Source organism: Squalius cephalus (assembly GCF_949319135.1).
Source record: "Squalius cephalus genome assembly, chromosome: 8".
In the NCBI taxonomy this organism is placed as follows: domain Eukaryota; kingdom Metazoa; phylum Chordata; class Actinopteri; order Cypriniformes; family Leuciscidae; genus Squalius; species Squalius cephalus.
Genome location: NC_137129.1, coordinates 39148157 through 39158895, shown reverse-complemented (window position 1 = coordinate 39158895; position 10739 = coordinate 39148157). Strand labels below are relative to the sequence as shown.

Here is a 10739-nt window from a genome sequence, read left to right as displayed (position 1 = left end):
TGCATGTTCACAGAGGAAAACAACTGAAATACAGCGCTGGTTGTTCTCTCGAACGATACTCGACGACAACGACGGAACCCAAAGCCGTGGGCGAAGTAATGGGTGTTTTAAATTGTATGAAATAATCCCGAAAAAAAGCACAAACACTGCAGAGAAGGCAAGTTCAGCAGCTAACATTTGCTGAGGTGAACTGACGGCTAGTAACAGCAGACAAACGGCTAGCATTGACATCAGCGGCAATCCACCTGTCACTCAAGTGGCCACACCCTTGCAGAACTTTAAATATTAATCAACTAAACGGAAGAGTTATAAAAAAATTCACCCCCCTCACAGTTGTCATGAAGGGCAAAATTAACTGTATAGACCAAAGCCACATACAGACACCAGGCTGTAAACACGTTATTTTCTGCTGTAAAGTTGGTAATTTTAACATGGGGGAGATACAGATTTGACTCACTTTTGACAACAGCCTCAAGCGGCCAGTCAATGAATTGCAGTTTAACTCACTTCCGTGTTGGTTTCAAGAGAGAGACGGGGAGGTTGCCGCTTGGCCCTGACATTTAAGTGTCATTGCAATACAATGTGATAAGGTAAGTACTAAGTACTACATGGTACGTTCTAAATTAAAATCATAGCAGAAACACATTTTTTTTTTGGCTTAACGTTAAGTAGTTTAGTAAGAAAAGCCAATAAATAGCATTGCCAATGTTTTTCGAAATCAGCTGTTTATAAAATTGTTTCAGATTCTATTTTTATCATACTGTGCTTACATACAGCCATATATATATATATATATATATATATATATATATATATATATATATATATATATATATATATAGTTTAATTTTAATTTTAATAAGTTTAATTTACAACCCACAGATGTCAAAATTACCCTGTAACTACATTGCACAAGAACATATTTTGCCAGAAATGTGATAAAAACTTTTATATACAACAGACGAACAATGTTTGCCTGGAATATATTAACAGAATAGGTACCTGTTAGTTTTAAAATAATTACATTATAAATAATTTGCTTGTATATCTGCTTTTTACCCCTTTATTACCCAAAACTTAACATATTGTTCCCTTATACCTACACGGAAGTACACTATAATTACAGAAACGTACACCGTAATTTCAGTTTACTTACGAAGTTGTTTGCGGGTCGTAATATAAAGTGTTACCGGTCATTTTTATAAATTCAGCCATTTTTTTGTCTTTTGGACTATATGTAAACATCTTTTATTTAAAATATTCCTCAATAAAGAAGTTGCTCTGAATAAATGGGCTAAAGTTCTTCGGATAGTTCAGTGTCTGTCTTGTCTTTGCTCTCAGAGGCGTCTGTACGCTGGTGGTGCTTCTAACACATGATGCACGTCACTATTTTACTTCTAAACTCTTCTTTCATACCTAAATGTGAGCTTTTGATATCTGTTTATTTGTGAACAGCATCTGTTGCTTTTTTAAATTCAGATTTCAATGTGTCTGTGTCTGATCAGGACCACAATGTCACAGGTGAGGTAAATACAGCAACCAGAAAATTTCACTTCTGATTTGTGTAGAAAATGAAAATAGCATAAAAGTCTAGGCTGCACCAGTATCTGATCTTCATCTTCATTTCCTTTCTGTATAAATGTGAATAACATTATATGTGACTTCCTTATTCTGAACAAACTCGAGCAGAACTGAAGTCTCAGCGGACACGTCTTCTGTCAGGCTCATGAAATGGATTCAGTCTATGAAAATACTGATTTCATTCTTTCAACAGTTTCTTCAGATGAAAAATTCTCTCAACACAAAGGTAAGGCAGAGAATATTATCAGTATGCATTAGAATTTCTATTTTTAATATTTAGCACTGCAGTTACTGTGTAAGGTTTTATATGTTCATTCAACAATTACACATTTGTCAGATGCTTTTGTCCAAAGCGATTTATATTGTATTCAAGGTATAAATTTGATCCATTCATGTGTTCTCTGGGAATCCAACACTGTCATATAACCCTCATATTGTGTGTGTGGTTAATATGATCCCGATCAACTATTCCTTTGTTAAAATAACATGGTTCCCTTCATCTCAGTGGCAAGATTTTGACTTTCTCAACATTATACATACACTAAAAAACTGGGTTTGATTCAGTTGTTCTGAAGGTATGTACAAAATAAAATAAAAGTAATGGCCCCACATTGAAAATAAATGGGAAAAGTAAAAAAAAAAAAATATATATATATTTTTTTTTTTTTTTTTTTTTTTCATTTGTCAAAAAAATAAAAATAAATCAATAAATCAAGCATACATCTGAAACTTTTTACACAGAAATTAAGGCCTGGTATATGACGTTGTTTGACAGTTTATCTGTCAAACAACGAGGCCCTGTCCAGTTTGTGGGAAGATGAAATTGGACGTGCAATTTTTCGGGCTGTTATATCGCTACAAATATTCAACGTTGTCAAGAGTCATCCCATTTGATGACAGGTACACAAGACGTGCACGGTGTGAAACTGACAAGCTGGCAGCAATTTGTGATGCTTCAATCAATGGGTTAAGCATCTCCCACTAATGTTCAACCCTGTTGAGTGCCTGGTGCTATTTAGAGGTAGAGCTCTAGAGCTTTAGAGGAGTGCGTTCAAGCAGTACATGCCCAATAAGCTGGCTAAATATGGAATCAAAATCTGGGCAGCATGTGACACAAGGACAAGCTACGCATAGAACATGCAGGTGTACACCGAAAAGCCTCAAGGTGGACAGCCAGAAAAAAATCAAGACATGCGTGTGGTCCTTGATTTGACCACTGGTATCCAAGGGCACACAAACAACTTCATCATGCCATATGCCCTTAGCCAGGAGCCATATGCAGAGGGTGAACCAAATCTAGATGTGATTCCTTCTTAAAAACCCATTTAAATAGAATATTATGAAATGGTTACGTGTTGCCTATCAACAATCTCCACATCCCAGAATAAACACTCTTGTTATTAAAGTGGTTATGTTCACAAACCACTATAATTTGAACAGGCAAGCATATGCTTGATTTGGCATAGCAGGCAGTTCGAATAATAAATAGCCTAACCATAGCCTTACCTAATGCAGCAAAAACATACGTTGGAGGCGTGCATACAAGCGCTCCTTTTATAATCACTAAGCTGTCACTTTTCTTAATTCATCGCAATCTCACAATGTTCTGGTACAATAAATATCTTATTTAACCTACAAAATTTCGAAAAAATTTTGTTACAAGTTGATGAATTAAAAAAAGAAAAAAATATATATCTCATTTATGTTTCATCATTCAATCATTTATGTCTAAAATATAATTTGATCAAATGTAATCAATCATATTTTAAGAAATCATATAGTTTGATGTGTTTATCATTATTATCATTTGAATACTTTGAATAATTAAAGAATTTAAAGGGATTCAAGAGAATAAAGAAAAATAAATAAGAAAGTTCAAAAGTTCCAGGTCTAATTGTAGTTATGAAGTAGCTTGAGTAGCTTGCATGTGTGGTAGATTTTTCCTCTTATCAGTTCAATGCTTTTCTCCTAGAAGTTTCTGATAGACAGACCACAGTAGAATGAATGTTTCAGTTAAAGTGATAAAAGATGTTATCTTGGCTAAACATCTTGCAGAAGGGACATGTTGTATAGCAGTTTCTTTATTTTGTACTGAGATTAACGACAAAACTGACACATTTGGTGGTACGGTACAATATGTGTTTGTGCTCACACCCTAGGGTGCGAAACCATAAAAGCTACATGTATCTATGTCTTGTGGGGCTGCTTCGCTGCGATATACTATGAAAAGAGGAACTTGGCTCTGTTCCTCTGAGTGTAAAAAGTGTTCAGTTCACTTACTTAAAAATATTTAGTGAACCCGTTTCCTTAAAATTAAGTAAATAAACGTAATGCTTAATTGAAAAAATTAAGTTATGTGAACTTGACAATTCCACATTACTTAATTTTTTTTATTATTTAGCATGAAGTTTATTTACTTAATAATTTTAAGGCAACATGTTTCCTACTTTTTTTTTTTATTAAGTCAACTGATCACTTAAGAGCGAGACAGTCTATCCTTTGGACACAGACCTTTCTTCTTTGCAACCTGTCTTTTCAAAGAGAGCTCTCTAAACAACTTTTCTTTAGGCAAGAATATTATACTCAGAGTGTGACATATTTTATTTAGATAAAAAGCCTCAGGGGGGTACACCACTCTAAAAGGTTTGAGAACCACTGCTCTAGGGGAACTCCTGCCCATAGAAACACAGGGTTTGACCATGGGCTGAAGGTTTGGGGACGGGTCAGGGTAATTTTCACTCTGAGTGTGCCTGGCAACACTTACCTGGTTCCACGATTGGGCAGTTCCTGCTGGTGACAAAAGAGGAGGCTGAGTGTGGCAAGGCATAGTGTTGCGCACAGCCAACCGCACCGTCTTGGGACCCAGAGAGAGAGGAAACTGCTCTTTCATTGAAAATGTGGGTATCGCTGGCAGCCAACGGCGGAACAGAAACAAAACTGAACAAAAGAATCTCCACCCAGCCCTCCTCTGGGTGAAGAGCAGCTCCGTCCATCTCCGGGTCACCCATCTCAGGGGTGGTGTTTCACAGACTGCTAGAGGATTAGCGGCTGAGACGGGTGGTGTCATCTTCCTGTGAAGGCTCGATGTCACGGCTGAGCTGGCCACGCCAGAGTGCTTGCTTTTTTTCCGCAGTGGAATAGACTCCCTTGGCGACGAGCAGACTGAGGGGCAGCTCATGATGGCCAGGTAGCATTTTTAAGCGGGCTCTTGATTGCCTCAGCCTGCTTCTGGACCTGTCAGAACTGCTGGGCACGCTTCTCAACAGTCGCCGAAAAGACCACCTTGTGAAATGGGAGCATCGAGAAAGTGAGTTTTGTCGACATCTCGCATCTCCACAAGGTTTAGCCAGGGGGCATTTCTGGACCACCAAGGTAGAGCATGGCTGTCAACTCTGAATCTGATTCAGCATGAGTACACCATTTCAGTGGGAAGCTCCACATCATCTTCATTTCCAGAGCATAATAGCCTTCTCTCCGATGCAGCAATCGGCATCTGGATCCTTATCTAGAGCAGCGAGCGAAGCGCTTGGTTGCCATGACATTTTGCTCAGCGGATAAACTTTCGCTGAGATCCTCCATCTCCCAATAGTGTCAAGCAGACCCGCGGCTGTGCTTTTACACACAAGCAGTAGCTGGTCAAGTGCTTTCTGGTCAACAGCAGAGGGGACTCAAGAGTCGCGACCGGCGTGCCGACGTGATCATGTTTTCATGCAAAAACATGAACCACCCATGAATGCCCAGTCATGTCAGCAATGCCCTCCCCCCGGACAGCACATCAAATACGCATTCAACTTTGTCCCCTCTAATAGTATGCAAGTGTGAACTCGTGAATTGCTCTTTTAGAGTAGCTCTTTCAGTGCTGAAGCGCACAGGAGGAACGGCCGCAACACACCTTGCAGGAATTAGTGCAGCCTGCAGTGTGCAAGGAAAGCTCTTTTAGGCTGTAATTGAAACAGCAGGAAATGCTCTTGAAGATCGCGACCACCGCTGTATAGTGCCGTCACACCAACATTGGTAAGCAGAGCTTCTTCCTGACTTGTAGTAAATCACTCAAACAGATGAATGCATCGGAAAACACCACAAGTGCTCGGCTGCGAAGCACCCGTACTCGCTTCCATATTTATACCCGTGCTGCAGGGCGGAGCGTGCAATGCATATCTCGCATTACAATGTGCATTGGCTCGTTTAGTTTACACTCGAATTTGATTGGGCTCTAAGACGGGATCCCAATTTGTCAGTACATTCCGACTTGACGTCGAACGTGACTGACTGAAAGGGAACTGGTGTGAAGTTTACCATTTGACATCCTGTGAGCGGACTGTAAGTGTATGTTCTCATTATGCTATGAAGCCTATCAAAGAATAGTGATTTTTTTTTTTCCTCAAGTGTCGTGATAAAAAGTCCATTTCATATGGACGTAGTTGTCACAAGATCTTTATTAGTGGTGCTTGCCAAATGCGAGGATTTTGCAGAAACGTGTGGTTTACCATATTTGAATAGGCTGGCAGGCTCTTTAAGAACAAACCTCACAATGGGGTAAAAGTTGTACCCCTGGGGGGCAGGAGCTGCCCAAAGTTGCCCCATAGGCATAATATGGCGAAGGACGGCCCATGAAACGCACGTTTTTCCTACTATGGTGAATTGTATAGGGATTTTGTATTGAACACAACTCTGTATCACAGTGTCATAGAGACAAGGGGGTGGGCTCATTTTACTCAGACAACCAATCAGTCTCTCATGATCATTGTGAATCTATCAAGCCACACCCTAGCAACCATTTACAGAACCATAGCAACAAGTTCCATATACTTCCATTGAAAGAGATCAAAGCAACATGTTAATCATGCTAGCAAAATGCTAACAACATGCTTATCATGCAAGCAACATGCTAATCATGTTAACATCATGCTAGCAACATGTTAATCGAATTACACTCTAAAAATGCTGGTTTGTTTTAACCCAACTTTGGGTCAAATATGGACAAACCCAGCCATTGGGTTAAATTTTTACATTACATTTTTAACCCAACATTTGGGTTTGTCCATATTTGACCCAAAGTTGGGTTAAAACAAACCAGCATTTTTAGAGTGTAGCATCTGCCTAGTGCCTAGTTTTGCCACTGCAAGCACCACTCACATTTTCTTCAGGAAATGTACATTCTAGGTTCACTTACTACTGTATAAGGTTGAGTCGGATATTTAATTACGCAAATTCTTGTTTTCTCTAGTGTCTAGTCAATGTGTTGAAAATGTATTCTGTTAAAAATATATCATACAGAAATTAACCCAGAGTAAATTCAGGAATGGTTCCAGATGGAAATGCTGCAAAGATTCAAGGTTCAGAAATAATTTCCTGTTTCTCATCAAATTTCTAACCCCAGGCAACTCCACTGAAGAGAGAGAGAGAGAGAGAGAAAGAGAGAGAAAGAGAAAGAGAGAGGTCACTTCTCCTAAGTGGACTAAAGTTCTTCTGATTGTTCTGGGTTTCTCTCTTGTTTTTGCTCTCGGAGTTCTCTGCGCTCTCTGGGTGATTTGTAAGTATAACTGATACTAGATCTTTGCTCTGTTCAGGGTTGTATTGACTGAGTTTCTGTAAGTACTTCTACTAAAAAAAACAATGTTGGACAGTAGCATCATTGAAACTCGCAACACAATTATTAGTAGATTTTTATTTGTAAAATCATACTTTTCAGCAAGCTATTATATTAGGCAATATTGTCAAACAAACCCCCATATTTAGGGTGTAAACTGTCATTGATTAAGCCTGAAGATTTCATTTACAAACATTTACAGAATGGTTTTGTAGATAATTTCTACAGTCTTAAGTGTGCATTATGTGGACTTTCCTCAAAAACACATATTTTCCACTGCTGCTTTTGTCTTTAATCAGATAATCATAAGCTCGCTGATTTCGAATCACTGAATGAGCAGCATATCACGGTTTCAAAGAAACTGGCAGCTCAAGAGAACAACAGCACAGGTGAGAAAACTGTATTTAATAAACGGTAGAGCACAGACATGTTTCATTAACAGTGTTGAGTGTTTATTGAACTCACCATGTGAGAAACTTTATCTGCTTGTTGTCCCATATTCTCCAAGTTATGGTAAGAGCACTAGAGGAACTTAAAACCAACTACACCAGAGTTAGAGAACAGTTTCTGCTTCATGTTGGTGAGTTGGTTTTTATTTTAAATTTTTATTAAAAAATGTTTAGCATCATTTTGTTTTCGGGTCACCCAATTGTGATGTTCCCAGTCAAAAAATGACCAGGCTACAATAAATTGCTTATAAATCTCTCATCATGCAACATCATCACCAACTATTGTATTCAATATTTTTGTCAACTTGTTTTCTTTCAATTAGGACAGGTTACATATCTCTTTTTGGAATTGATCGATCATAGGCCTTATTTATCTGAGCTTACATACCTCGGTTTTTGAGTGAAAAAGGTGTTATTTGTGGGTGATTTTGCCAATTTTACATAAAATATAAAAAAAAATAAAAATTTGCACTGTTTATCACACTAGTATGATTTAATGTTTAACCAGGAAATTTGTTTTCAAATGCTTTTATTTTGTACAAAATAGCACAAAAGTCACACTTGTGGTGTTTCTGGTCAAAAATGACCGGCTCGGTACGGTTCGCTTCACTTTTTCACTACGTGGTACGACTCGGTTCGCTTTAGCTCGGTTTGCTTTTCCACTGCAGTTAGTGCTGCTTCAAAGTGGGTGGGATTATAGATCATTATAGTTGCGCCGCCTCTACTGCCTCTGCCATTACATAATCGTAAACACGCCACATTTCAAATGCACAACACAGTAACAATGGAGCCTATCGAGGGGATGGTCTTCTTGATTCTCGGCCTGTGGATGTTTTTAACTGCAAGATGGAGAAATGTGTTTCAAATGAGGCTGATGGCAGCAAACCAAAATACTGCTAATAGTTTAAAAACAGGTGCTACAGCGGTGGCTGTTACTGGCTATTTAAATCTAGCGGGTTGGTGTTTTGTGTCACAAATACAATAGGTGTGTTCGACATCGGCTGCGGCTGGATAACCGATCGGCGAGAGTAGCCGCGTGCAGGCGGGGAGGAGCTGCAAACGGAGACGTGAAGTCGGACACTATCTGGTTCCCGTAGTGACCGCTCACGTGGTGTTTGCATACTTTACCACAGCTGAAGTGAAATAAATGCAATATTTGCCAAATAATAGATGTTTCAGAGACATTTTCATTCTATACTTTATGTACTGCTTCATACAGCGTCTGTTTGAACAAGAATAAAGTTCAACAAAAGCTACTATAAATGAAGTGGAGTCACAATGACACAATATAACATCGCAACTACATGAAAAGAGTGTATACTGTTATAAAAAACAGATTTGTGAGCTTTAGAGGAACTAAAGGTGTTCGAATAAACACGAAACACACGTGATTGTTGTCATGCGGTGAATCTGGCCAATCGTGGAACAGCTGTGTCGTCATCAGCCCTCGTGCAGCCGCTCTACTTTGATGGCACACGTCACAGTCACGTGGCGTCGGCGCTGTATCAAGTCGGACAAAATTTCTAACCGGCATGCACTGCTTCAAGTCAGCCGCCGATCGGTCTGCACAGAGCTGCATGAAGTCGAACAAGCCTCACGACTCTGGTAGTGATGATTCTGTCTGACCAATCAGTGATCTGCAGTATTTTCACATCACATATTAGTATCGGTACGGTACACTTAGAACCTCAACAGAGGTGGTACCATTTAAAGCAAGCCGAAGTGAGACATACCGTACCGTACCATGCAGTGGAAAAGCGCCACAAAGTGAGCATACCATGCAGTGGAAATGCGCCATTATAGGGTTTTGAACACAGCACACAGGTTAAAAATGCCACAGTCTTCTGTTCTGACTTCAGTTTTCTAAATGTCTTCTTGTTTATATTTTACTGTTTAATTGTCTTTTCACCAGCCATGAAGAAAGAGTTTAATGATCTTAAAGCCAGATACAACACACTGAGAGAACGACTGTCCTTTTACGATGGTGAGTGTCAGTTTACAAGCAACACAAAGTGTGAATATTTCTGCACAGGAACCAGTTTGATTAACTTTATGATCTAAATAATGGAAGGTTTAATCACACTTTATTCATCTTTCACAGCTCAGTCTTGTAATCTCTCTGTGAATGGATGGTTAACTTGTCGTGGAAAGCTGTATTTATTCAGCTCTGATAAACTGAACTGGAGAAGCAGTCGAGATGTCTGTGTTTCAAAAGGAGCCGATCTGGTGACCATAACCAGCCAATCAGAACAGGCAAGTCAGATCAATGATGAATTAACAGATACTTTATGCAAGGGTAATGAAAACTTGACTTACAGCTGATGTGGTTTAAGTTTGATCACACAGATGAAAGTTTATTTTAAAGGATTTTTTTACCCACACCAAACAATTATTTCACACTATCACCTATGTATCTTTTCTCCTTTAGGATTTTCTGGTCTCTAAAATTAACGTGACGCACTGGATTGGTCTCAATGATCTGGACACTGAAGGACACTGGGTTTGGGTGAATAACCAAACTCTCACTGAAACTGGACTACAGTAAGAAATCTGCATGTGTGATCTGTTTTTAGCTATATTTATTTATTTTGCCTTCTCAAATGGTAATAGGTTGTTTCCTCTCAATGGTTAAAAATTTGTAAAGTTGGTTGCTTCTTTTTGCGTGGTACTGAAAACCCAACCAACAGTTTTTTTTCTTTGTTCATCCACAGACCAAATGCATTATTGCTTGTTTGTGTGTTAAAGGTTCTGGTTCACTGGGGGGCCGAAAGAACCTGATAACTGGAGAGTACAGGATCCGTCTGGAGAGAACTGTGCTAGTCTGGGAGATGGAAATGGCAATTTTCAATCTTGGTTTGATGCTTCTTGTAAAAAAGTGAAAATGTTTATCTGTGAAAAGAAATATTAATTTACCTCCATCAGTGAAACTGTTACATGTCAGTTTGTTTTTGGACTTTTTTCTGTTTGCATTTGTTCAGTTTCTCACCACTCCTTTTCCATGGTCACGTCATTATTAGTTCAATTGTTTCAGCTGTGTGTAATTAATCATCTCATTAGTTCTCTTAATGTATATATTCCCTGTGTTTTCCCTCTGTCTTGGTTGGTTCTCCTTGAGGTTT

The 10739-nt window shown here is 38.9% G+C and overlaps 1 long non-coding RNA gene across 1 annotated transcript; it reads left to right on the top strand.

Moving 5' to 3' along the window:
* The first annotated feature begins 7007 nt into the window (after positions 1-7007).
* Positions 7008-9585, top strand: LOC307163629. Its single transcript, XR_013822117.1, has 4 exons — positions 7008-7114; positions 7471-7560; positions 7680-7751; positions 9533-9585. It is a non-coding gene; the product is annotated as an uncharacterized lncRNA (long non-coding RNA).
* The last annotated feature ends 1154 nt before the right edge of the window (positions 9586-10739 follow it).